At 52.8% G+C, this 27,963-nt stretch overlaps 1 protein-coding gene across 4 annotated transcripts in view; it reads left to right on the plus strand.

Moving 5' to 3' along the window:
* Positions 1-27,963, plus strand: part of SLC43A3 (solute carrier family 43 member 3) — a 523,038-nt gene that overhangs the window by 137,263 nt on the left and 357,812 nt on the right. The gene's annotated exons all lie outside the window — the stretch shown is intronic.

Consider the following 27,963-nt stretch of genomic DNA (forward strand, 5'->3'; position numbering starts at 1 on the left):
ATCTGTGTCTGCAGGACCGCTCTCTGCACCCCCGTCCTGCGACTGCAGGGGGCTCTGGTTACCAAAATACACACAAGGGTAAGGGGGTAAGGACATGCAAGGGCAAGATTATTTTGTACAGGCAAAGAGGGTTCTAAGTAATATGGTTAAAGCGCTGGGTTCTAAGCGCTGAGTTTAAAGTGCTAGGTTTAAAGTACTAAGCTGAAAGTACTAATTTCTAAACGCTAAGTTGTAAGTGCTAGGTTCTAAGCGCTAGGCTCTAAGGGCCATAAGGTACAGTGCATCAGGTATGAATGCAGAAGATACAAGGTATGCGCATGAAATACAGGGTGTTGGGTAGGAGTTCTGAATTTCTATACATCTGGTATAAAGTGAGGTACCCATTGGCCGGGTCTGCGCACCGGGTGCAGCTGCACCAAGTTTCTCACAAAGATGAGTTTGTTAAACGCAAGGGGGCTCAATGAAATAATGACACAATGGAGCATATGTATATCTATTCCCTGTGTTCGAGTATTGTTCTTTTCTTTCGTCTTTCTCTTTCTTCAATGAACCGTGTTTGTGCCTCACGTCTAGAGTGACACCTCGCGTACTGCTCTTTAGCGAGAAACATCATGCTGTGGTTGTGCCTCGAGTCTAGAGTGACACCTCACGTACTGCTCTTTAGCGAGAAACATCATGCTGTGGTTGTGCCTCGAGTCTAGAGTGACACCTCGCGTACTGCTCTTTAACAAGAAACATCATGCTGTGTGTGTGCCTCAAGTGTAAAGCGACACCTCGTATACTGCTCTTTAACAAGAAACATCATGCTGTGGTTGTGCCTCGAGTCTAGAGTGACACCTCGCGTACTGCTCTTTAACGAGAAACATCATGCTGTGGTTGTGCTACGCATCTAGAGTGACATCTAACGTACCGCTCTTTAGCGAGAAACATCATGCTGTGGTTGTGCCTCGAGTCTAGAGTGACACCTTGTATACTGCTCTTTAGCGAGAAACATCATGCCGTGTGTGTGCCTCAAGTGTAAAGCGACACCTCGTATACTGCTCTTTAACAAGAAACATCATGCTGTGGTTGTGCCTCACATCTAGAGTGACACCTCACGTACTGCTCTTTAGCGAGAAACATCATGCTGTGGTTGTGCCTCGAGTCTAGAGTGACACCTCGCGTACTGCTCTTTAACGAGAAACATCATGCTGTGGTTGTGCTACGCATCTAGAGTGACATCTAACGTACCGCTCTTTAGCGAGAAACATCATGCTGTGGTTGTGCCTCAAGTGTAAAGCGACACCTCGTATACTGCTCTTTAACGAGAAACATCATGCTGTGGTTGTGCATTGCATCTAGAGTTACACCTCACGTACCACTCTTTAGTGAGAAACATCATGCTGTGGTTGTGCCTCGAGTCTAGAGTGACACCTCGTATACTGCTCTTTAACGAGAAACATCATGCTGTGGTTGTGCATTGCATCTAGAGTTACACCTCACGTACCACTCTTTAGTGAGAAACATCATGCTGTGGTTGTGCCTCGAGTCTAGAGTGACACCTCGCGTACTGCTCTTTAGCGAGAAACATCATGCCGTGTGTGTGCCTCGAGTCTAGAGTGACACCTCGCGTACTGCTCTTTAGCGAGAAACATCATGCTGTGTTTGTGCCTCGAGTCTAGAGTGAGACCTCGTATACTGCTCTTTAGCGAGAAACATGTCGTGTGTGTCACTCGAGTCTAGAGTGAGACCTAGTTTACTGCTCTTTAGCGAGAAACATCATGCCGTGTGTGTACCTCAAGTGTAAAGCGCACCTCGCGTACTGCTCTTTAGCGAGAAACATCATGCTCTGTTTGTGCCTCGAGTCTAGAGTGAGACCTCGTATACTGCTCTTTAGCGAGAAACATGCCGTGTGTGTCACTCGAGTCTAGAGTGAGACCTCGTATATGGTCTTTAGTGAGAAACATCATGCTGTGTGCGTGCCTCAAGTGTAAAGCGACACCTCGTATACTGCTCTTTAACAAGAAACATCATGCTGTGGTTGTGCCTCGCATCTAGAGTGACACCTCACGTACTGCTCTTTAACGAGAAACATCATGCTGTGGTGGTGCCTCACATCTAGAGTGACATCTCACGTACCGCTCTTTAGCGAGAAACATCATGCTGTGTTTGTGCCTCGCGTCTAGAGTGACACTTGGCGTATTGCTCTTTAGCGAGAAACAACATGCTGTGGTTGTACCTTGCATCTAGATTGACACCTCACGTACCGCTCTTTAGTGATAAACATCATGCTGTGTTTGTGCCTCACGTCTAGAGTGACACCTCGCATACTGTGACACCTTGCGTACTGCTCTTTAGGGAGAAACATCTTGCTAGACTTGTGCCTCGGGTCTGGAGTGACACCTCGCGTACTGCTCTTTGGCGAGAAACATCATGCTGGGTCCGCGTCTTGGTGTCTGGAGTGACACCTCGCGTACTGCTCTTTGGCAAGAAGCATCATGCTGGGGCCACGCCTCGGGTCTGGAGGGACACCTCACACACTGCTCTTTGGCGAGACACCTCGTGCCAGGGCCGTGCCTTGGGTCTTTAGGGACACCTCACGCACTGCTTTTCGGCGAGACACATCGTGCCGGGGCCACGCCTCATGTCTTTAGGGACACCTCGCGCACTGCTCTTCGGAGGGACACATCGTGCTGGGGTCGCGCCTCGGGTCTGGAAGGACACCTCACGCACTGCTCTTCGGCGAGACACATCGTGCCAGGGCTGCACCTCGCATCTGGAGGGACACCTCGCACACTGCTCTTCGGCAAGAAACATCGTTCCGGGGCCGCGCCTCACGTCTGGAGGGACACCTCGCGCACTGCTCTTCAGCGAGACACATTGTGCCGGGTCCGCACTCGCCTCTGGAGAGACACCCCGTGCACTGCTCTTCGGCGAGACACATCGTGCCGGGGCCGTGCCTCGGGTCTGGAGGGACGCCTCGCGCACTGCTCTTCGGCGAGAAACATCATGCCAGGGCCACGCCTCAGGTCTGGAGGGACACCTTGCGCACTGCTCTTCGGCGAGACACATCGTGCCGGGGCTGCGCCTTGGGTCACGATTGGAGGGACACCTCGCGCACTGCTCTTCGGCGAGACACATCGTGCCGGGGCTGCGCCTCGGGTCTGGAGGGACACCTTGCGCACTGCTCTTCGGCGAGACACATCTTGCCGGGGCTGCACCTCGGGTCGTGGTTGGAGGGACACCTCGCGCACTGCTCTTCGGCTAGAAACATCATGCCGGGGCTGCGCCTTGCGTCTCGAGGGACACCTCGCGCACTGCACTTTGGCGAGAAACATCATGCCGGGGCTGCACCTCGGGTCCAGAGGGACACCTCGTGCACTGCTCTTCGGCGAGAAACATTATGCCGGGGCTGCGCCTCGGGTCCAGAGGAACACCTCGCGCACTGCTCTTCGGCGAAAAACATTGAGCCGGGGCTGCACCTCAGGTCCTGAGGAACACCTCGCGCACTGCTCTTCGGTGAGAAACATCATGCCGGGGCTGGGCCTCAGGTCAAGAGGGACACCTCGCGCACTGCTCTTCGGCAAGAAACATCATGCTGGGGCTGCGCCTCGGGTCCAGAGGAACACCTCGCGTACTGCTCTTTAGCGAAAAACATCATGCCGTGTTTGCGCTTCGGGTCCAGAGTGACACCTCGCGTACAGCTCTTTAGCGAGAACATCATAACATCATGCTGTGGTTGCACCTCGTGTCTAGAGTGACACCTCACGTACCTCTCTTTAGAGAGAAACATCATGCCATGGTTCTGCCTTGCATCTAGAGTGACACCTCACGTACTGCTCTTTAGCGAGAAACATCATGCTGTGGTTGTGCCTCGCGTCTAGAGTGACACCCCACATACTGCTATTTAGAGAGAAACATCATGCTGTGGTTGTACCTCGCATCCAGAGTGACACCTCGTGCACTGCTCTTTAGCGAAAACATCATGCTGTGTTTGTGCCTCGGGTCTAGAGTGACACCTCTCGTACTGCTCTTTAGCGACAGCATTATGACATCATGTTGTAGTTCTACCTCGCGTCTAGAGTGACACCTCGCATACTGCTCTTTAGAGAGGAATATCATGCTGTGTTTGTGCCTCACGTCTAGAGTGACACCTCGCGTACTGCTCTTTAGCGAGAAACATCATGCTGGGGTTGTGCCTCGAGTCTAGAGTGACACCTCACGTACTGCTCTTTAGTGTGAAACATCATGCTGTGGTTGTGCCTCTCGTCTAGAGTGACACCTCGCATATTGCTCTTTAGCGAGAAACAACAAGCTGTGGTCGTGCCTCGCGTCTAGAGTGACACCTCGCATACTGCTCTTTAGCGAGAAACATCATGCTGGAGTTGTGCATCCCGTCTAGAGTGACCCCTCCTGTACTGCTCTTCAGAGCAGTACAGGAGATGTGACTCTAGACTCAAGGCACCACTAAGTATTTGGTTAAATGGCACTGGTGCACAAAAACAGAGCCCTCCAAATGACGTCCCATACAAGGAGCATTTGATTTTAGTGCACTCGAGGGAAGTTTTGGGAGCAAGGAAAAGTGGGGCGTCAAAAGGGCAATGGAAGGCACATCTTGAAGAGACGTGTGAGACTCCACAGGTCTTGGTGTGCAGTCCTAAAGACTCCCAGGAATAATGAAAGAAACAGGTAAAGGAATCAAAAGAGAAAGGCAACAAAGACGTGACTGATGACAAGGTGACAGAGGACAAAGACTTGACTGATGACAAAGTGACAGAGGATAAAGATTTGACTGACGACAAGGTGACAGACAATGACAAGACTTGACCGATGACAAGGTGACAGAGAACAATGATAAAGACTTGACTGATGACAAGGTGACAGAGGACAAAGACTTGACTGATGACAAGGTGACAGAGGACAAAGACTTGACTGATGACAAGGTGACAGAGGACAGTGACAAAGACTTGACTGATGACAAGGTGACGGAGGAGAATGACAAAGACTGATGACAAGGTGACAGGACAGTGACAAAGACTTGACTGATGACAAGGTGACAGAGGACAAAGACTTGACTGATGACAAAGTGACAGAGGATAAAGATTTGACTGACGACAAGGTGACAGACAATGACAAGACTTGACCGATGACAAGGTGACAGAGAACAATGATAAAGACTTGACTGATGACAAGGTGACAGAGGACAAAGACTTGACTGATGACAAGGTGACAGAGGACAGTGACAAAGACTTGACTGATGACAAGGTGACGGAGGAGAATGACAAAGACTGATGACAAGGTGACAGGACAGTGACAAAGACTTGACTGATGACAAGGTGACAGAGGACAAAGACTTGACTGATGACAAAGTGACAGAGGATAAAGATTTGACTGACGACAAGGTGACAGACAATGACAAGACTTGACCGATGACAAGGTGACAGAGAACAATGATAAAGACTTGACTGATGACAAGGTGACAGAGGACAAAGACTTGACTGATGACAAGGTGACAGAGGACAGTGACAAAGACTTGACTGATGACAAGGTGACAGAGAACAATGACAAAGACTTGACCGATGACTAGGTGACAGAGACAACTGGCAAAGAATTGACTGATGACAAGGGTCTTGACTGATGACAAGGTGACAGAGAACAATGACAAAGACTTGACTGATGACAAGGTGACAGAGGACAAAAACTTGTGATGACAAGGTGACAGAGGACAATGACAAAGACATGACTGACATGGTGACAGAGCACAATGACAAAGACATGACTGATGACAAGGCGACAGGGACAACTGACAAAGACTTGACCGATGACAAGGTGACAGAGGACAATGACAGAGACTTGACTGATGAGAAGGCGACAGAGCCAACTGACAAAGACATGACTGGTGACAATGTGACAGAGGACAAAGCCTTGACTGATGACAAGGTGACAGAGGACAAAGACTTGACTGATGTTCCCGGCGCAGACTCACCTGCATAAAGGCGCGTGATGACGCAACCACGCCTGGGCTGACACGAGACCGGAGGTAGATCACTCGCGCACTTAGAGTGATTCTATCGGTCATATTGTTTTAAATTACTGATCTTGCTGCTATTTCGATTGCCTTTTAACTTTTTAACTTGTTACTTGTTGTGTGTGGGGTCAGAGCTGTGTTCAATGCTCTGGGGATAGGGGGGCTCGTTTACTTCTGCTTTTTGCACGCTGGACGCCAGGTCAGCAGTCTAGTTGCTGTTCCTGGCACAGACTCACCTGCATAAAGGTGCGTGCTGACGCGAACTGCGCCACTGGCGCGCCGAAGATGCGCCTAAGGCAAGCCCGTCTGCGCCCGTCCGTGCCCGAACGGGCCCCGGGGCCAGAACCCCTGCATCTTCTCACCCGATTCAGTATTATTACTCCAGTTCACAGCTCAGACAGTTAAACTGCTCTTTGGGGACTACCAGCACTCACTCTATTCTGCCAGAAAAGATTCCCGAAAGATGTCCTCAATGCAGGTCTAATTTCTCTTCTAACAGCACTGTACCTACCTCATCTAAGGACCCTTTTAAAATCTTTTTATTGAATTGTAGATCCCTGCCCAAACATACAGCAGAGATCTGGATGCTCCTTAAGGACTCTGACCCGGATGTGCTGTTTCTTACGGAAACATGGCTCAATTCCAGCTCAGAGCTAGATATTAAAAGACACACAATTGATGGACGAAATGCAGAACAAATCAAAACATTCACCCCCAGTCAAGAGATCTGGGTTAAATCCATCATTCTTTTGCTCACCATGCCACCCTAGTTTAGACCTGGCCATATGCAAATCAGTCTTGACCCTGTGCCTCATGGGAACAGTCCAGCCCGAACTGCCAAGCCAGGTCCTCCCTGGACCGGAAACAAGCATCCCAGGACTGGTTTTGGGGTTTCACCCCTCTTCAGCCAGGATAGCTTGATTCCAGTGGCCAGATATTGTTCAAGCACTCCTCCCACGTGGTTTTGTGATGCAAAGGGTGGACAGAGCAACAGGCAAGGGCGGTGGGATAGCTATTATTTATAAGGAACACTTCACTTGTCGCCTGCTCGGGAACCCCCTTTCAGATTGTGAACACGCCCACTTTACCATAGAATTTCCTCCACACCTTTCTTTTACAGGCATTCTCATCTATCGCCCCCCTGGGGCGGTAGGAACATTCAGTAAATCACTGTTAGAAGCAGCAGTTAACCTGGCCAGCTCGGCTGCGAATTTCACTCTCCTTGGAGATTTCAATCTTCATTTTGATGATTTAGGAGCAGTAAATGCAGTCGAGTTGGCCAAAGATCTTGCCGATTTTCAACTACCTCAAAAAATCCTACAAGCTACACATGTTAAAGGACACCTCCTCGACCCTGTGTTCTCTAATCAGAGGACCTGAAAGGGAAAGATCTTTTCCCTCTTCCGTGGTCTGACCACTTTCTCATCCCTCTTTCCTGGTCTCCACAGGTTACCGTACCCCTTACTCAATTCACACGGACCTGGAGTCGCCCCTGGGCCAAGCTGCCCCGGGATAAGTGGGCTCACGAACTGGAAAGGACCAGACCTAAGTCTGACCCCTCTCCAGTCAAAGCCAATGATGATTTTTTCTAACTGGATAGAATGGTCATTGGATGTGGTCCTCCCTAAAACTAGGATGAAAAAGACCGGCGGGACTCATAAGTCCCCTTGATTTTCCTCCGAACTGCGCATTTTAAAACAGCGTTGTAAGGTAATGGAAAGAAGCTGGAGAAAAGACTTCCTACCCAACAAAAAGCTGGAATATAGGGCAGCTATTAGCGTATATAAAGCAGAATTAATAAAAGCTCAGGCCTCTTGTTACGAGAGTAAGATTCTGGCAGCCGCCAAGTCTCCGAGAGAAACTTTCATCATTATTAAAAAAATACTTAAAGCCCCCGTCCCACGAGAAGCACCGGATACCTCAGGCCTACGTTGTAATAAACAGGCACAATATTTTACCACTAAGGTACAGAATATTCTTGAATCCCTTCCACGAAAGGAAGACAATGGTGATACCCCCAACAAATAGGTGGATCTGGGCCCACGTTTACCTGAACACCAACTGGAGGTCTTCCCCCCCTTATCTCAAGAATCACTCCTCACTCTGCTGTCCTCGGTAAAAAGTGGATCGCCGAAGGACCCCGCACCGCTAAAAATCCTGAAACGGGTAGCTCTGATAATTGCCCCCACCATCACGGACCTGATTAACGCCTCGCTGTCCACAGGAATAGTTCCTAAACCTCATCTGGATCCGGCGGACTTGGGCAACTATCGCTCTATCTCCCTTCTGCCACCAATAGGCAAGATTACAGAGAAATTTGTTAATGAAACCCTCTCCTGCTTCCTTGAAATGTACAATCTGCTTCACTCCTCTCAAACAGGATTCCGCCCGCGACAGAGCACTGAAACGGCCCTGCTAGCTGTGGTGGAGGAAAGCAGAAAAATCTTAGATTCAGGAGGATCGTCCGCCATTATACTCCTTGACCTGCGCGCAGCATTTGACTCGGTGAACCATGGTATCCTGGTTCACCGTCCCAGGACTATAGGAGTCACAGGCACGGTGCTTCAGCGGCTGTGTTCCTTTCTGGAGGGAAGATCTTTTCAAGTATTCGAGGAGGACACCGCGTCTACACCCACCTCCTTACCATGCGGAGTCCCTCCGGGCTCATCGCTTAGTCCGACTCTCTTTAATGTGTAAGAGGCCCCTCTGGCAGCTATTGTAGCCCCCTCTGGGATCCGTATGGTGACCTACGCTGATGACACTCAATTGATGGTAACATTAAACCAAGCAGATCAAAAGGCTAATGGCCTTTATTCCTGTCTTCTGGACGTATCGAACTGGATGGATGCGTCTCATCTTAAGCTTAATGGTGGGAAAACTGAGCCCATGATATTGGGCAACCCCCTTAGCTTTAAACCCAGTATCATGTGGCCAGCCTGCATGGGTCCCACAGCGGTCCCTAAGTCCGAACTCAAGAGCCTGGGCATCTGGTTGTACCAGGATTTGAACTTTAGGGTGCGGGCCAGGAAGACGGCAGCTACCTGCTACTGTCTGCTTAGAATAGCCCGTAAAGTCCTCCCTCTCCTCCCTTTCAAAGCTAAAAAATACTGGTCCAATCACTTATACTTTCCAGACTAGACTATGGAAATGCCCTATACCTGGGTGACCCCACTACAGTAGTGGCTAAACTCCAGACTGTTCAAAACAGCGCAGCCAGACTATTGACTGGAGTTTCCAATTGACAGTCAGCGAAACCGGAACTCCACTCTCTTCACTGGCTCCCGGTGCAGGAACAAATTAGCTTCAAGGCTTTGTGCCTAGTACAGAAATCCATGCAGGGGAACGGGCCTCCTATTAACTCGGCCATGATCCGTCCCTACAAGGCTAATAGGAAACTTCGGTCAGGCGAGTTGCATCTGGCTGAAGTCCCCAGGATTAAGAAGGCCAGAAGTGGTGTTCGGCTTTTCTCTTATAACGCTGCCAAACTCTGGAACTCCCTGCCACTGTGTCTTCGCAAAGTACCCAAGCATCTTGTCTTTCGAAAGCAACTGAAGACACTTCTGTTTCCCTAGTTCTTTCTGCCTCCCTCGTGTCTGGCCGAGCGCTGGGATGCTCCCGGGTAGCCATGCGCTATATAAATGTCTCTTTCATTTCATTTCAGTTCATTTCAAGGTGACAGAGAACAATGACAAAGACTGGTACAGCCTCGTGCCCCGATGTATCCGCTGCTTGTAGAAACCCTTACTCATGATGGCGAGATTCCTGGAGATAGATTCCCTCGCAGGTTTACCTCCTCCTCCATATATTCTCTTCACCCTACACACACACTCGGGTAATGTCAGCACCTCAAGGAAGTCCACCTACACCCCCTCCTTTCCTATAAACCTGAGGACCCCAGGACTAGCACAAGCACACGCGGGGCATCTCCAAAGTCACAAATGGACATGCCTTGTTTCCATTTGCTGCTTGCACTCGCAGTCGTGTGACGAAAGAGGGGGGTGGTCTCCATGCCCCACTAAGGCAATTACTCAGTGCCTAAGTGACAGTACATTCCCCTTGGACCACAGGAGATCTCAGGAATTTATGTAAGGAAATACCCAATAGTAGGGAAAAACCTCAAAGGTTGAGAGAGGAGCTCATGAACATCTTTAACTGTTCCATGTGGTAACTTTTACTGACCTCCAAAACCCAACATTCATCTAGCGCCAACTCGCCCATTATGAGATCCTATTGTTATCTGCGGATCACATTCCTTTAAATAGTAGTTCGATCCTGAGCCCTGCATCTACCTAGGTCCCAGGGAGGTGACCACCCTGATTGGCTCTCCGTCACTGCCTACCTGGGGGTGCTGCCCCCTAGAGGAGGATGCACCGACCCTGGGGCTCTGTATCTTCGAGCACCTAGGAAGCCCCACCCACTGCTGAGGGGCACAGATGCCAACAGGAGTGCAAAGCTGGTGGTAGGTTTGGTAAAGGGGCATGGGGGCACGGGAGGTCTGGCTGTGAGAAGCATGTTATTAACTATGAGTGCAAAGCCTTAAACTTGTGCCACGCCGGGACCTCGCCTATGAAAGAGCCGGGTAAAGAGCCTGCAGTACTAGGGTAGTACAGATGCTACAGCACTGCAGGACCAGGACAGGTAGGTGCGGTGCGCGGAAGCCTTTCATCTTAGCCCATCGGATAACATCACTACATTGTGAATTTTTATGACACTGGAGAGTTTTTAAACGTGAATGAGAAACATTTCTGCCCCGCACTGATGACAATGCTGTTAGTGAACTAAGAGGAAAGCCAGGGGTCATGTGAAAAGCGTCTGGATACCCTCTCGGCGATAGGTGCGCTATACAAATCAACATAACGTGTACCCCAGGGCTTCAAGTGGGGATAAAAAACTGAGGGGGGGTCTCTCAAAGGGGCGTAGCCTATGTAATTAAGGGCGTGGCTTAAAAACACATAAGCTAAGAATCTGTGCTTAGCATAGTGTGCCGCCCGACTCGTATTTTGCTGCTTCTGTCATTGCATCCAGATATATCATACAACAAGTAACATCATACCTGCAACAAGTCAGGACGATTGGCTTCGCCAATGGTTGTTAGTTGCATAAGATAAATAAGCAGCAACTATGGCTAGTATATAATATTGGAAAAGCTTCCACGCAAAGCCCTGGTGACACCACAACAGTGTTGCTGCTCCTGAGTTTCATAAAGAGAAGGGAAATCCAGAGAGACAATGACTCTTTAAAGGATTTTGCTTCCCCTACAACACTCACCTGGCATTACCTCAAGCCGTAACTTCTCCACTAGTGAGAAGTGAGCAGTGTGAGCACGCGCACATGATGTGCCTGCTGTCACTGCAGTCGGCAAAAAAATGGAACACCTGTGCCCGGGCACAAAACAGAGCCCGATAGAGACCCCTTTTGAGGCCCCCCTTTAAAAAATTGCTGGTGCTCAGGCCTGGTGAGACCCGGTCCACTTAAAGCCCTGGTGTACCCTATGTGTGGCCTTGATTCTTATTGTACATGGAACAGACTTTTCGTATATTAATTCAAACAACAGAGATTTGTTTTGTACAGCACAGGATTAGAATCACCGCGTTTAGTGTCCTTAAGACTTGTTGGCGCGCTTTAAGTCCAGAGCCGGCCTGTGTTTCCCTCCTGGTTTGAATGATTGAATAAACACCGCCCCTTCCTGGGAGCCGGATCCCTCTACCATGGCAGCTTCCTGGCGCCGTGCTTGTACTTCTTCCGGCATTGCCTGCTTCTTTACTGGGCCCTGTGGCACCGGAGTACTCTGTAAATACTGTGGTGGGGGTTGGCTGGGAAACTCTGACGTACCCCTCCCTTATAACCTCAGATCCCCTGTGTTCTGACACTGCACAAACTTGTTGTGGACACACACCTAGGTCTGTTCGCGGAGTTTGCGGAGTTTTCTGCACTCTGCAGAGCTCGCAGAGTGCGGATAAGTCCTCTCCGCGATGTGCAGCGGAGTGTTTTCTCCGCTCGCGAACGGTAAGTTTGCGATCGCGAACGGTAAGTTCGCGAGCTGCAGCTGGGGTACCCCAGCTGCAGGAATACCAGAACAAACTGCAGTTCGCACTGTAGTCCACCACTTACAGAACTTCGCAGAGTTTTTTTGTAACTTCGCGGAGTCCCGCTTAGCTAAACTCTGAACTACGCCCATTCCAACACACACCCCTCAGCTGCGCTCCTGCTGACTTCCCACCGAGTCAGGAGTTTCCAGGCTGCTGATTGTCAGACTGTGGTCATCATTTTCAGTAGAGCCAAGTCCCCCGACCTCGGCCCTGCCTCAAAAGGGGCACGGTTTTATCGGGCCAAGTTTGCCCCGTTTCTTCTTTAAACAGTATTTCTTTGGCAGGGTGGACTCACAGGACTAAAGCATCTTTCTCTCCTCAGCAGATTTCTTTTTAAATTATCTAACTCAGTCAAAATCTTGTCAAACACTGCCCAGAACAAGCCGATCAATGCTAGTCAAACCTTCTGCAATCTTCATGCAAGTCCCTACGACTGACCAGCGCTTCATGCAAGTCCCTACGACTGACCAGCGCTTCATGCAAGTCCCTACGACTGACCAGCGCTTCATGCAAGTCCCTACGACTCACCAGCGTTCTGTGCGCCTTTATTATTATTAATATTGTTTTTTATTATCTTCTTTTTCGGCGCTACAACACCCTCGGGTATGTGCGCGCCTTATAAAATTAAATTAATTAATTCAAAAACATTTCAATCTAAAGTGCTCAGCGTTTTCTCCACCTTTTCCTCTAAGTCTCCCAGCCCTCCAAGCAGCCATAGACACTCAATGTTCTAATGTTATCCTCGTATCCCAAGAGCCAGGCGAAAACCTAATGTCTAGTGCTAAACCAGGCTCCCCGGAGGACCCCTGCTCTCCCTCCCCCCCAAAAGTGCTGCGTCTTGCAACCGAGACTATTCCTGCACCGCTCACACCCATTTTTAAGGATATTATTCGTGCAGGCACATTTATGAAGCCATGGAAGAAAGCAGCCATTCTCCCCCTTATAAAAAGGACGCTCTTCGAGCGTCCGATCCCAGCAGCTATCGTCCTGTATCCCGCCTGCCCGGGCCAGCAAGATCCAAGACAAAGCTCGCAATCAGCAATTATCTGCCCTCATTAACGGAAGCGGCCGCTAAATGATTCACATATGGATTTCGAGCCAGCCCAGCTACAGAGAGTATAAGAACCGTCGTTCACGAGGGCGACAACGCGGCCCCGATACTTTCAGATCTCTCGGCGACATTTGATACCGTCAATCATCGCATTCTGATCAATCGTTTGTAGTGGCCAGGTATCAGAGACCAAGCCCTCTCCTCATCGACCTCGTTCCTTGCAGACAGGGAACAATACCTCATTCTAGAGAACTTTGCCTCCACCTCGCGACATCTTCCCTGCCGCGCTCCTCACGGGGCTTCCCTAAGCCCCGCGCTGTTCAATGTCTACATCAGCCCCTTGGGTAAACTTGTCAAAAGCTTTGGCTTCTCAGTCGTCTCCTACGCAGACGACACACAAATGATGGTGTCTGTCACTGGAAACCCTCCACACAGCCCCCGATTCCGCCTCGGTATGGAAAATATTAGAACCCGGACGGCCGAAAATTGCCTGAGACTAAACTCCGGTAAGACTGAAGTTTCACTTTTCGGCAACACACAGTGGAAAAGTAAACAAGCATTGGCATAGCCAATAGGTCTCGCCTTTGGGACCTTTTAAGTGTTTAGCCATGCAACAGTTGCATAACTAAATACTTATAAGGTCCCAAAAGCGAGACCTATTGGCTATGCCAAGCGGCCACGAAAGTGATCGCCATCGGGATCAAACATCAATGCGGCCGCGAAAGTGAAAGTAATCGCGGTAAAGCGCGGCGCACGCGCACATGCACTGTAGCTCTAGGCTTGCCTGGTAGCACTTTTTGGAGCCCTCTCAATAAGTCTCGCCAGACCAGCGCATGCGCTGGGTCAGGCGAGACCTAAAAAACATCTGGGTGTCATTTTTGACTAAAAAAACCATCCAGATTCATCACATCGCCTCTCCGTCTCCCTCCTTTGGAAGAGCCTGAGAGACATGTTACCTTTATCCGCACTGACCTGCAAAAATCGGTCATGTCGGCACTCATGCTTGCCAACTTGACTCTTGCAACGGATCATGTATCGATTGCGACACAAATGTTATCCAAATTCAAACCCTACAAAGTGCTGCAGCTCGTCTCATTTTGGGCCTTCCCAAATTTCATCCAACGTCCGTGGCGTTGAACCAACGGCATTGGCTGCCTAAAGAGAGAGTTGCATTTGAGGCCTCGTGCATCGCCTTTGAGGCACTCCCAATACTGGGCCGGGGTCCCTCAGTCAGCATTCCCGCTGGCACACACCCCTACACCCCTAGGCTCCTCTGTCATGATAAAACATCCAGGTGCCACATTCAGACTGGCATCAGACTGGCATCAGGGGCGGTACAAGCTTTTGACCTGTGCCGCTAAACTGTGGAATTCCCTTCAGAACCTTCTACATTTCAGGAAAGCATTGAAAACGAGGCTCTTCCAAGAATGAAGGGGGTCATGTTGAACCAACCCCCAGTCAGAGCACCCTTACTTAAGGTAGCGCCAAGACACCTTCAGGTACATGAGCGCTACACAAAACTCAATAACATAACAATAACGTTTCATCAAAGTGTGAATCAAACAGCTTGTCCCCCCGAGGAAGGAAGGTGATGGATCAAAGGACCCGGGCTGTCCCAGCTTCCCAGGTGTACACCCCTACACCCCTCCATCGGCCGGTGATGGGGTCGCTGCGGCTCTAAGACTTTTACAGGCCCTAAGCACTGAAAAGAATATGGCGCCCCCATACATATCTAATTCAAAATATAAACAACGATGAACTGTACAATTGAATGTATCTTTGTCTAAATAAAACACAACTTACAGTAAAATCGGAACAAAAAAATATGATTTTTGCATACTTCCACTTATTTATAGGCTCAGCTGCACCATCTGCAGTCTTGCACCATATGGTCCATGGCAAGTCCGGCCATGGAAAATATCGGTGGTGCCCCCCGGCCTAACCGCCCCACCCCCCTCCCCCCCGCCTTTCCTCGATGCCCTAAGCACGTGCTTATTTTGCTTAATGGTTAATCGAGCCCTGTGCCGCCTACAAGGAATCAGGAACAGTGTCCAAGAAGAACAGCCACTGCATAAATCTAGGCACCCCCCCAAAAACACTGCATAACTCTAGGTGCGCCCCCACCCCCCAAAACCACTGCATAACTCTAGGCGACACCCCAAAAAACACTGTCTAACTCTAGGCTACCCCCCCAAATCCACTGCATAACTCTAGGCGACCCCCCCCCAAAGCCACTGCATAACTCTAGGTGCTCACCCACCCCCCAAAACCACTGCATACCTCTAGGCGCACCCCCCCCCAAAGCTATTGCATAACTCTAGGAACAACCCCTAAATGCACTACATAACTCTAGGTGTCCCCCCGCCCCTAAAGTCACTGCATAACTCTAGGTGCACCCTGCCAAAGCCCTGCATAACTCTAGGCACACCCCTGCCCCCAAAAGCCACTGCATAACTGTAGGTTCACCCTAGAAAACCACTGGTGCACCCTTGAAAGCCACTGCATTACTCTAGGTGCCCCCTCCAAAGCCACAGCATAACTCTAGGTGCACCCCCTCCCCCCAAAGCCACTGCATTACTCTAGGTGCACCATCCACCTCTCCAAGTCACTGCATAACTCTAGACACACACCCTCTGCTCTCCAAACCACTGCATAACTCTAGGCACACTGCTCAAAGCCACAGCATAACTCTAGGTGCACCCCCTCCCCCCAAAGCCACTGCATTACTCTAGGTGCACCATCCACCTCTCCAAGTCACTGCATAACTCTAGACACACACCTCAAAGCCACTGCATAACTCTAGGTGCACCCCCAAAGTCACTGCATAACTCTAGGCACACACCCTCTGCTCTCCAAACCACTGCATAACTCTAGGCACACTGCTCAAAGCCACTGCATAACTCTAGGTGCAACCCCTCCCCTCTCCAAGGCACTACATAACTCTAGGCACACACCTCAAAGCCACTGCAAAACTCTAGGCGCACCCCCCAAAGCCACTGCATAACTCTGGGCGCACCCTCGCCCCACTCCAAGGCACTGCATAACTCTAGGGGCACCCATCAGAGCCACTGCATAACTCTAGGCACACCCCCTCTGCTCTCCAAACCACTGCATGACTCTAGGTGCACCCCCTCAAAGCCACTGCATAACTCTAGGCGCACCCCCTCTGCTCTCCAAACCACTGCATAACTCTAGGCGCATCCGCCCAAAGGCGCTGCATAACTCTAGGTGCACCCCCTCAAAGCCACTGCATAACTCTAGGCGCACCCCCTCTGCTCTCCAAACCACTGCATAACTCTAGGCGCATCCTCCCAAAGCCGCTGTATAACTCCTGGAGCACCCCCTCCCCAAACCACTGCATAACTCTATGCGCAACCCCTTCCCTCTCCAAGGCACTGCATAACTCTAGGCGCATCCACCCCCCCTCCCAGGGCATTACATAACTCTAGGCTATGCTGTCCAATCTGCTCCCCTCCTTCCCCAAGTTAGACCCAGCCTCTCTGTCAGGCCTGATGAACCATATTAAATCAGGCTCACCAGCAGATCCCTGTCCTCCAAGGGTCTTTCGCATGGCCCTCCCTGGTCTTGAAAGACAGACCCTCGACCTACTAAATCGCTCCCTGGAGACAGGCTAACTTCCCTCTGGCCTGAAGGAAGCCAGGGTCATCCCCCTGTTGAAGAAACCTGGGGCCGATGCTGCCACTCTTAAAAACTACAGACCAATCTCCCAGCTCCCCTTCCTGGTGAAAGTCTTAGAGCAGCACATCCTAAAAACACTTGTGGCCTTCCTTGAGGAACACCTGCTACTCCAAGGGTGGCAGGCGGGTTTCAGGCCCCGCCACAGCATAGAGCTGGTAATGCTCTCAGTGCTTGACGAGCTCAGAGTCAGGGCCGACAAAAAGAAACCGTGCGCATTGGTGCTGTTAGACTTGTCGGCAGCGTTTGACACAGTCAATCATGCACAGCTTTTAGCCCGCATCGCCGGGCTAGGCATCTGTGGGGTGGCTTACCAGTGGCTCGAATCCTTTCTCTCCGGGTGGTCACAGCGCGTCCAGCTTGGGGAGCAGGTGTCTGAAAGGGGGGCCCTCACGTGTGGTTTCCCCCAGGGCTCAGCACTGTCCCCGCTCCTCTTTAACATTTACCTCCAGCCACTAATAGCTGCCTAGGCGCGCATGGACTGCCAAGTTTTTAACTATGCGGACGACACCCAGCTCATCCTCCAGATCGACAACTCCCAGCAGGCCCCTTCATTGGCTCAAAATATTCTCAGATACACCATGAACTGGATGACGACAAACTCTCTGAAGGTCAACCCAGACAAAACTGAGGTCCTGGTCATCCCCGAGAAGGCTACCCCCTGGAGTGACCGTTTCTGGCCTCAAGAGCTGGGCCCAACCCCTGTGCCGGTTACGTCCGTAAAAAGCTTGGGCATCAAGATAGACGCGGACCTCTTTATGTCCAACCTAGTGGCGTCAGTGACTGGTACCTGCACGGGCCTACTGAGACAGTTGCGGAAACTCGCCCCCCTCCTCTCGACGGCAGCTCTGCAGATGATAGTATCGGCCCCCACCTCCCAGCGCCTTGAGACCCTTGCAGGTATGTAGTGTGCTCTACAAATGATTGAATGATTGAGCCACCATCCTGTCCAGATTAGACTACGGGAACGCCCTCTACATCGGCCTACCAGAAAGACTAACCTCAAATTACAGGTGACCATGAATGATGCAGCTAGGCTGATCTTCAGGCTCTCCAGAAGGGCACATGCGACCCCTCTCTTGCGCAAGCTTCATCGGCTCCCAATCAAGCATAGGGCCAAATTCAAGGGCCTTTGTATTGCCCACAAAGCTATCTACGGCCAGGCCCCGACCTACATTAAAGAGCGTCTCCAAAACTATGTGCCTGGCAGTAAACTCCGGTCCGCCGAGAGCTGTCTACTGACAGTTCCTCGGTTTATCACAAAATCCAAGGGAGGCAGAGCCCTCTCTGTCCTGCTCCCGCAACTCTGGAATACTCTACCCGATGACCTCCGTAAGGAATGTGCTCTCCTCCCTTTCAGGAAACGCCTCAAAACGCTCTGCTAGATTCTATCTAATCTTCTGTAACACATGCTCCTGGGGACGGCAGTGGGTTCTGGGCATCAGCCTCCTCTCTCAAAGCGCTAAGAGACCTGATGGTGATTATGCGCTATAGAAGCAGCAGTTAACATAACATAACATAGGTGCACGTCCTCCCCAGGCAGCTGCATAACTCTAGGCTCATCCCCTCCCCTCTCCAAGGCACCCCATAACTCTAGGCGCACCCCCCAAAGGCACTGCATAGCTCTAGGCGCAGCCCCTTCCCTCTCCAAGGCACTGCATAACTCTAGGCGCACCCCCCAAATTCATTGCATAACTCTAGCCACACCCCCTCCCCAAGGCACTGCATTACTCTAAGCGCACCCCCCAAAGCCACTGCTTAACTCTAGGTGCACCCCCTCCCCTCTCCAAGGCACTGCATACCTCTAGGCACTCCCACTCCCCTCTCCAAGGCACTGCATACCTCAAGGCGCACCCCCAAAACCCACTGCATAACTCTAGGCGCACCCCCTCTCCACTCCAATGCACTGCATACCTCTAGGCCCACCCCCCAAAGCCACTGCATAACTCTAGGCGCACTCCCGCCCCTCTCCAAGGCACTGCATAACTCTAGGTACAGCCCCAAAAGTAACTGCATAACTCTAGGCGCACCCCCTCTGCTCTCCAAACCACTGCATAACTCTAGGCGCACCCTCCCAAAGCCGCTGCATAACACTAGGTGCACCCCCTCAAAGCCACTACATAACCCTAGGCGCACCCCCTCTGCTCTCCAAACTACTGCATAACTCTAGGTTCACCCTCCCAAAGCCGCTGCATAATACCTGGCGCGCCTCCTCCCAAACCACTGCACAGCTCTATGTGCACCCCCTTCCCTCTCCAAGGCACTGTTTAACTCTAGGTGCACTCACCCCACCCCCCCCCCCCCCACGGCCTTGCATAACTCTTGGTGCACCCCCTCCCCTCTCCAGGCAACTGCATACCTCTAGGCGCATCCCCTCCCCTCGCCATGGCACCGCATTACCCTAGGCGCACCCCCCAAGGCTACTGCATAAGTCTAGGCACAGCCCCTACCCTCTCCAAGTCACTGCATAACTCTAGGTGCACCCCCTTCCCAAGGCACTGCATAACTCTAGGCACATCCCCTCCCCATGGCACTGCATAACTCTAGGCGCACCCCCCAAAGTCACTGCATAACTCTAGGCACACCCCCTCCCCTCCCCAAGCACTGAATACCTCTAGGCGCACCGCCCCTCCCCTCTCCAAGGCACTGCACAACTCAAGGCGCCCCCCCTGCTCCCCTCTCCAAGGCACTGCACAACTCAAGGCGCACGTCTGTAACAGGGGGACGCCCTGGAGTTGGAAACCGACTCTGCCACAGAGCCCCTCACACCACTGCAAGAACTACTCGGTGGGAACACTGGACATGGGAAGGCGCTGAGGAAGGGGGTGGGGGAGGGTGTGAACCTCAATCATTAGGGCTGGGAGGAGGAGGCTCGGCAGGGGGTGGGTTCTGACTTGAGTCATGTGCTGGCACCCGCAACGAACTGAGCCGCGACTGGAAGCTCTGGAATAAAATCAGAGTGACTTGGCGAGGATCACACAGTGTGCCACGGAGTCAGATAAAATCTCATGGCAGTGAAATACGCACCTTAGCCACGTGGCCTCCTCGCCTCACGTTGTTCACTTGACCTGGTGAAGTCCACGGCTAACAGGAATTGACAAACCGCCCCGTCTTAGATTGTTGGAGTGAAAGTGGCGAGCTCTGTTTCTGTATAATTCACCGGCTGCTCTTGGCCACACAATTGTAGCCCTCCCTGAACGTGTACATGTCCTTTTAGGCGCTAATGGGGACTACCGTAACCATGATGCACTGGGGGATTAACAAGGCGATAGTCAAGCCCAGCTTCATGCAGTCAGGGGCCTGTGCACCGGGAGGAGTCTCATGTCTTATGCGGCAATCCATTCCATGCCAGCATTTTGAAGGAAGGGAACACAGCTGCAAAAGTAATGCTAAAGAATTTCGAGGGTCTGAGCAAGAAAGGATTTCGTCTCCTATAGTACCCCAATCCACTGAAGAGGGCAGCTTTCCATCATTTCACAGTAATTTTGCGCCCATATTAAGTGGCATCCTGGTGTTATGTTATTTTATAGGGATTTCATGTTCCTTATTAAAGCATTTAAGGCTTACCCCGCACATCCGTTAGCAGTATTTTCTCCGGAAACAGAAGTCTGAGAGAGGAACAGATGCGGCTTTGGAGTTGTGTTCTCGAGCGTCACGAGGCGCGTTATTTCAGGTCATCAAAGGCAGCTGTCGGCATCTGACATCTCTCGCCGCATCTCTTTACCTCAGTGTCTCGTGGGTCTGTCTCTCTCATTTGCCTGCTCCTGATAGGGCCTGTCACGGGTTCACGCGTTTCAAGAGGGTCGTGGACCCCGTCTCACCCCCACCTCCTCACCCCTGCTCTGTGTTCGGTCTCACCCCTGCTCTGTGTTCGGTCTCACCCCTGCCCCCTCTGGCCCAGTAGTCTGCGTCACCCCTGCCTCCCCCGTAGTCGGTCTCACCCCTGCCTCCTCTACCTCTGTGTTCGGTCTCATCCCTGCTCTGTGTTCGGTCTCACCCCCTTCGGTGTTCGGTCTCACCCCTGCTTCCCCTGGATCTGTGTTCAATCTCACCCCTGCTCTGTGTTCGGTCTCATCCCTACTCTGTGTTCGGTTTCACTCCTGCTGTGTTTGGTCTCACCCCTGCCTCCTCTTGCTGTGTTCAGTCTGAACCCTGCTCTGTGTTCGGTCTCACCCCTGCCTCCTCTAGCCCCATGGTCTGTCTCACTCCTGCCTCTTCTTGCTTTGTGTTCGGTCTCACACCCGCCTCCTCTGCCTCTGTGTTCGGTCTCACCCCTTCTTCCTCTGGATCTCTGTTCGTTCTCACCCCTGCATCCTCTGGACCCGTGGTCGGTCTCACCCCTGCTTCCTCTGGATCGCTGTTCGGTCTCACACCTGCTCTGTGTTGTCTCACCCCCTTCGGTGTTCGGTCTCCCCCCTGCCTCCTCTGGGGTTGTGTCTCACACCTGCCTCCTCTGGGGTTGTGTCTCACCCCTGCCTCCTCTGGCTCTTTGTTCTGTCTCACCCCTGCCTCCTCTGGGGTTGTGTCTCACACCTGCCTCCTCTGGGGTTATGTCTCACCCCTGCCTCCTCTGGGGTTCTGTCTCACCCCTACCTCCTCTGGGGTTCTGTCTCACCCCTGCCTCCTCTGGGGTTCTGTCTCACCCCTGCCTCCTCTGGGGTTCTGTCTCACCCCTGCCTCCTCTGGGGTTATGTCTCACCCCTGCCTCCTCTGGGGTTATGTCTCACCCCTGCCTCCTCTGGGGTTCTGTCTCACCCCTGCCTCCTCTGGGGTTCTGTCTCACCCCTGCCTCCTCTGGGGTTATGTCTCACCCCTGCTTCCTCTGGGGTTCTGTCTCACCCCTACCTCCTCTGGCTCTTTGTTCTGTCTCACCCCTGCCTCCTCTGGGGTTCTGTCTCACCCCTGCCTCCTCTGGGGTTCTGTCTCACCCCTGCCTCCTCTGGGGTTCTGTCTCACCCCTGCCTCCTCTGGGGTTATGTCTCACCCCTGCTTCCTCTGGGGTTCTGTCTCACCCCTGCCTCCTCTGGGGTTCTGTCTCACCCCTGCCTCCTCTGGGGTTCTGTCTCACCCCTGCCTCCTCTGGGATTGTGTCTCACCCCTGCCACCTCTGGCCCAGTGTTTCGTCTCATCTCTGGGGCAGTGTTTCATCTTTGCCTCCTCTGGCCCTGGGATTGGTCTCACCCCTGCCTCCTCTGGGTTTGTGTCTCACCCCTGCCTCCTCTGGCCCTGGGATTGGTCTCACCCCTGCCTCCTCTGGGTTTGTGTCTCACCCCTGCCTCCTCTGGGATTGGTCTCACCCCTGCCTCCTCTGGCCCTGGGATTGGTCTCACCCAGCCTCCTCTGGGGTTCTGTCTCACCCCTGCCTCCCCTGGCCCTGGGATTGGTCTCACCCCTGCCTCCACTGGGGTTCTGTCTCACCCCTACCTCCTCTGGCTCTTTGTTCTGTCTCACCCCTGTCTCCTCTGGCCCTGAGATTGGTCTCACCCAGCCTCCTCTGGGGTTCTGTCTCACCCCTGCCTCCCCTGGCCCTGGGATTGGTCTCACCCCTGCCTCCACTGGGGTTCTGTCTCACCCCTGCCTCCCCTGGCCCTGGGATTGGTCTCACCCCTGCCTCCACTGGGGTTCTGTCTCACCCCTGCCTCCTCTGGCCCTGGGATTGGTCTCACCCCTGCCTCCACTGGGGTTCTGTCTCACCCCTGCCTCCTCTGGCCCTGGGATTGGTCTCACCCCTGCCTCCTCTGGAGTTGTGACTCACCCCTGCCTCCTCTGGGGTTCTGTCTCACCCCTGCCTCCTCTAGCCCCATGGTCTGTCTCACCCCTGCCTCCTCTGGCCCTGGGATTGGTCTCACCCCTGCCTCCTCTGGGGTTCAGTCTCACCCCTGCCACCTCTGGCCCAGTGTTTCGTCTCATCTCTGGGGCAGTGTTTCATCTTTGCCTCCTCTGACCCTGGGATTGGTCTCACCCCTGCCTCCTCTGGGGTTCTGTCTCACCCCTACCTCCTCTGGCTCTTTGTTCTGTCTCACCTCTGCCTCCTCTGGGGTTGTGTCTCACCCCTCCCTCCTCTGGCCCTGGGATTGGTCTCACCCCTGCCTCCTCTGGGGTTCTGTCTCACCCCTGCCTCCCCTGGCTCTTTGTTGTGTCTCACCCCTGCTCCCTCTGGCCCAGTGTTTCGTCTCATGTCTAGGGCAGTGGTTCATGTTTGCCTCCTCTGGCCCTGGGATTGGTCTCACCCCTGCCTCCTCTGGGGTTCTGTCTCACCCCTACCTCCTCTGGCTCTTTGTTCTGTCTCACCTCTGCCTCCTCTGGCCCTGGGATTGGTCTCACCCCTGCCTCCTCTGGCCCTGGGATTGGTCTCACCCCTGCCTCCTCTGGGGTTGTGTCTCACCCCTGCCTCCTCTGGGGTTGTGTCTCACCCCTGCCTCCTCTGGGGTTATGTCTCACCCCTGCCTCCTCTGGGGTTCTGTCTCACCCCTGCCTCCTCTGGGATTGTGTCTCACCCCTGCCTCCTCTGGCCCAGTGTTTCGTCTCATCTCTGGGGCAGTGTTTCATCTTTGCCTCCTCTGGCCCTGGGATTGGTCTCACCCCTGCCTCCTCTGGGTTTGTGTCTCACCCCTGCCTCCTCTGGCCCTGGGATTGGTCTCACCCCTGCCTCCTCTGGGGTTGTGTCTCACCCCTGCCTCCTCTGGGGTTCTGTCTCACCCCTGCCTCCTCTGGAATTGTGTCTCACCCCTGCCTCCTCTGGGGTTGTGTCTCACCCATGCCTCCTCTGGGGTTGTGTCTCACCCCTGCCTCCTCTGACTCAGTGTTTCATATCATCTCTGGGGCAGTGTTTCATCTTTGCCTCCTCTGGCCCTGGGATTGGTCTCACCCCTGCCTCCTCTGGGGTTCTGTCTCACCCCTGCCTCCTCTGGGGTTCTGTCTCACCCCTGCCTCCTCTGGCTCTTTGTTCTGTCTCACCCCTGCCTCCTCTGGGGTTATGTCTCACTCCTGCCTTATCTGGGGTTATGTCTCACTCCTGCCTTCTCTGGGATTGGTCTCACCCCTGCCTCCTCTGGGGTTCTGTCTCACCCCTGCCTCCTCTGGCTCTTTGATCTGACTCACCCCTGCCTCCTCTGGGGTTGTGTCTCACCCCTGCCCCTCTGGGGTTATGTCTCACTCCTGCCTTCTCTTGGGTTGTGTCTCACCCCTGCCTCCTCTGGGGTTGTGTCTCACCCCTGCCACCTCTGGGGTTGTGTCTCACCCCTGCCTCCTCTGGCTCTTAGTTCTGTCTCACCCCTGCCTCCTCTGGCCCTGGGATTGGTCTCACCCCTGCCTCCTCTGGGGTTCTGTCTCACCCCTACCTCCTCTGGCTCTTTGTTCTGTCTCACCCCTGCCTCCTCTGGGGTTGTGTCTCACCCCTGCCTTCTCTTGGGTTGTGTCTCACCCCTGCCTCCTCTGGGGTTCTGTCTCACCCCTGCCACCTCTGGGGTTGTGTCTCACCCCTGCCTCCTCTGGCTCTTTGTTCTGTCTCACCCCTACCTCCTCTGGCTCTTTGTTCTGTCTCACCCCTGCCTCCTCTGGGGTTGTGTCTCACCCCTGCCTCCTCTGGGGTTGTCTCACCCCTGCCTCCTCTGGAATTGTGTCTCACCCCTGCCTCCTCTGGGGTTGTGTCTCACCCCTGCCTCCTCTAGGGTTGTGTCTCACCCCTGCCTCCTCTAGGGTTGTGTCTCACCCCTGCCTCCTCTGGGGTTGTGTCTCACCCCTGCCTCCTCTGACTCAGTGTTTCATATCATCTCTGGGGCAGTGTTTCATCTTTGCCTCCTCTGGCCCTGGGATTGGTCTCACCCCTGCCTCCTCTGGGGTTGTGTCTCACCCCTGCCTCCTCTGGCCCTGGGATTGGTCTCACCCCTGCCTCCTCTGGGGTTCTGTCTCACCCCTACCTCCTCTGGGGTTCTGTCTCACCCCTGCCTCCTCTGGGGTTGTGTCTCACCCCTGCCTCCTCTGGCTCTTTGATCTGACTCACCCCTGCCTCCTCTGGAGTTGTGACTCACCCCTGCCTCCTGTGGGGTTCTGTCTCACCCCTGCCTCCTCTAGCCCCATGGTCTGTCTCACCCCTGCCTCCTCTGGCCCTGGGATTGGTCTCACCCCTGCCTCCTCTGGGGTTCAGTCTCACCCCTGCCACCTCTGGCCCAGTGTTTCGTCTCATCTCTGGGGCAGTGTTTCATCTTTGCCTCCTCTGACCCTGGGATTGGTCTCACCCCTGCCTCCTCTGGGGTTCTGTCTCACCCCTACCTCCTCTGGCTCTTTGTTCTGTCTCACCTCTGCCTCCTCTGGGGTTGTGTCTCACCCCTCCCTCCTCTGGCCCTGGGATTGGTCTCACCCCTGCCTCCTCTGGGGTTGTGTCTCACCCCTGCCTCCTCTGGGGTTCTGTCTCACCCCTACCTCCTCTGGGGTTCTGTCTCACGCCTGCCTCCTCTGGGGTGCTGTCTCACCCCTACCTCCTCTGGCTCTTTGTTCTGTCTCACCCCTGCCTCCTCTGACTCAGTGTTTCATCTAATCTCTGGGGCAGTGTTTCATCTTTGCCTCCTCTGGCCCTGGGATTGGTCTCACCCCAGCCTCCTCTGGGGTTCTGTCTCACCCCTGCCTCCTCTGGCCCTGGGATTGGTCTCACCCCTGCCTCCCCAGGCTCAGTGTTTCATCTCATCTCTGGGGCAGTGTTTTGTCTCATCTCTTTGGCAGTGTTTCATCTTTGCCTCCTCTGGCCCTGGGATTGTTCTCACCCCTGCCACCTCTGGCTCAGTGTTTCGTCTCATCTCTGGGGCAGTGTTTCATCTATCTTTGGCTCCTCTGGCCCTGGGATTGGTCTCACCCCTGCCTCCTCTGGCTCAGTGTTTCGTCTCATCTCTGGGGCAGTGTTTCATCTTGGTCTCCTCTAGCCCAGTCGTTGGTCTCACCCCAGCCTCATAGCCCATTGGTCAGTTTTTCCTCTGTCTCCCTTGGGCCCTGTGTTCGGTGCCTCCTCTGGGGTTGTCTCACACTGATTCCTCTGGCCACCCCAGATTGGGCCCAGCCATATGCAAATCAGTCTTGACCCTGATCCAATGGGAACAGTCTAGCCCGAAGTGCCAGGCCAGGTCCTCTCACATGAACGTAGCAATGGGTTCACACTACTGGTAATAGAGCTGTACAGTAGTTGTGGTGGGCAGTACAAGCATGTCCAAGGGGAGTGTGTTGGCCCAACGGGGCCTCAGACTACTGTTCTGCTCCCCTCCACCTCGATGACCTGAGGGTCCCTCACAGTATTGCCCCCCCCCCTCCTGTGTTCTGCTCTGAGCCCCTCCTGACTCTCATCATTGTCTTGTCACACTCCACCCCACTCCCCACTTTTTCGTCCCAGCAGTCTGCTATCTATCAGTTCCACCCACTTCTTGCTTCTGTCTTCTCCCCTGTCATCCGGGATTCATCCCTCAGTTCTGCCCACTTCCTTTCTCTGTCCCTCCCTGCTCTCTCATACTAAATCTCTGCTCATGTTCTGTCTATATCCTTCCCAGCTCAGTCTTCCTTCAGTCCTGCTCACCTCCTGTCTCTGCCCCTCCCCTCAATCTGTCCTCTTTGGGTTCTGCCCACTTCCTGTCTCTCTCCCTCTCTAGTCACTCTCATCTGTCAGCTCTGCCCACTTCCTGTTTTTATCCCTCCCCTTGGTCTGTCATCTGTGGGTTCTACCCACTTCCTGTCTTTCTCCCTTTCTTTCATCTGTCCTTTCTGCCCACTTCCTGTGTCTGTCCCTCCCCTCTGTCTGTCATGCTTTAGCTCTGCTCACCTCCTTCCCAGCTATAGCTCTTCCTTTGGCACCTCCCACTTCCTGTCACCCTTCTGGTGCTGTTGCAGGGGACCCAATACGGGTCTAGGCCTGTGAGTAGTTGTAGTTCTTGACCTGCCCTGCACTCACGTATCCAGGACAAAGGACCAAGCTAGCAGGGCACGGCCCAGGGCATGAACCTCCAACCTATCAAAGGTTATACCAAATTTAAAAGGAGCATGCAGTGTGTCATAGATATAATTCAATTTGGAGCATTTAATGAGACATTACACAAAGATGCAATATTTAAATGTGTCCATAATCAGAGTTCAATTAAAGTCCTCTAGAAACTTGCACGTATGTTCAGATCCACCTTTATTGAAGTGTTAGGTTAAACATAATTGCACATCAGCACAACCAACACGTTTCGTCCCTTAAGACTTCATCAGGGCTGTGCAATTAAAAAGAATCCACCACAAATCAAACAAATTATTTATACTTAATCTACAAACATAATATTTTTGCACATAACATTAATCTTAAACCATTCCATCCCCCACCACACAAAATTCCCTGCACACCTCCATTATTTTAGTTTCCAGACAGGCTGGCTGCCTTTGCACTCTCTAAAGCGGGCATGTCACTTTGGCCCGCCGTCTTGCGCCAGCCAGCCAGACATGCGCACTTAATGTCAAAATCCATCGCTAGCCCATGCTGCTAGTTTCCATGAAGCCGCCAGTGTGCATGCTTTAGAAACGTCATAATCCATTGCTAGCACATGCTGCTAGTTTCCATACAGCTACCAATGTGCATGCTGAAAATGTCTGTCGCAATCCGTTGCTAGCCCATGCTGTTAGTTTCCATAAAGCTGCTAGCATGCATGCTCTGAAAACGTCACAATGCATCACTAGCCCACGCTGCTAATTCCCATGAAGCTGCCGATGTGCATGCTCTGAAAACTTCGTAATGCATCGCTAGCCCATTCTGCTAGTTTTCGTAAAGCTGCTAGTATGCATGCTCAAGACGTCACAATCCATTGTGAGCCCATGCTGCTAGTTTCCATGAAGCTGACAGTGTGCATGCTCAAAACATCACAATTCCATTGCTAGCCCGTGCTGCTAGTTTCCATGAAGCTGCCAGTGTGCATGCTCAAAACGTCACAATCCATCGCTAGCCCGTGCTGTTAGTTTCCTTGAAGCTGCCAGTGTGTATGCTCTGAAAACATCATAATCCATTGCTAGCTCACGCTGCTAGTTTCCACAAAGCTGCTGGTGTGCATGCTCTGAAAATGTGGCAATGCATCGCTAGCCCGTGCTGCTAGTTTCCATGAAGCTGCCAGTGT

Source organism: Triturus cristatus, chromosome 4_1, assembly GCF_964204655.1.
Source record: "Triturus cristatus chromosome 4_1, aTriCri1.1, whole genome shotgun sequence".
NCBI classification, from domain to species: domain Eukaryota; kingdom Metazoa; phylum Chordata; class Amphibia; order Caudata; family Salamandridae; genus Triturus; species Triturus cristatus.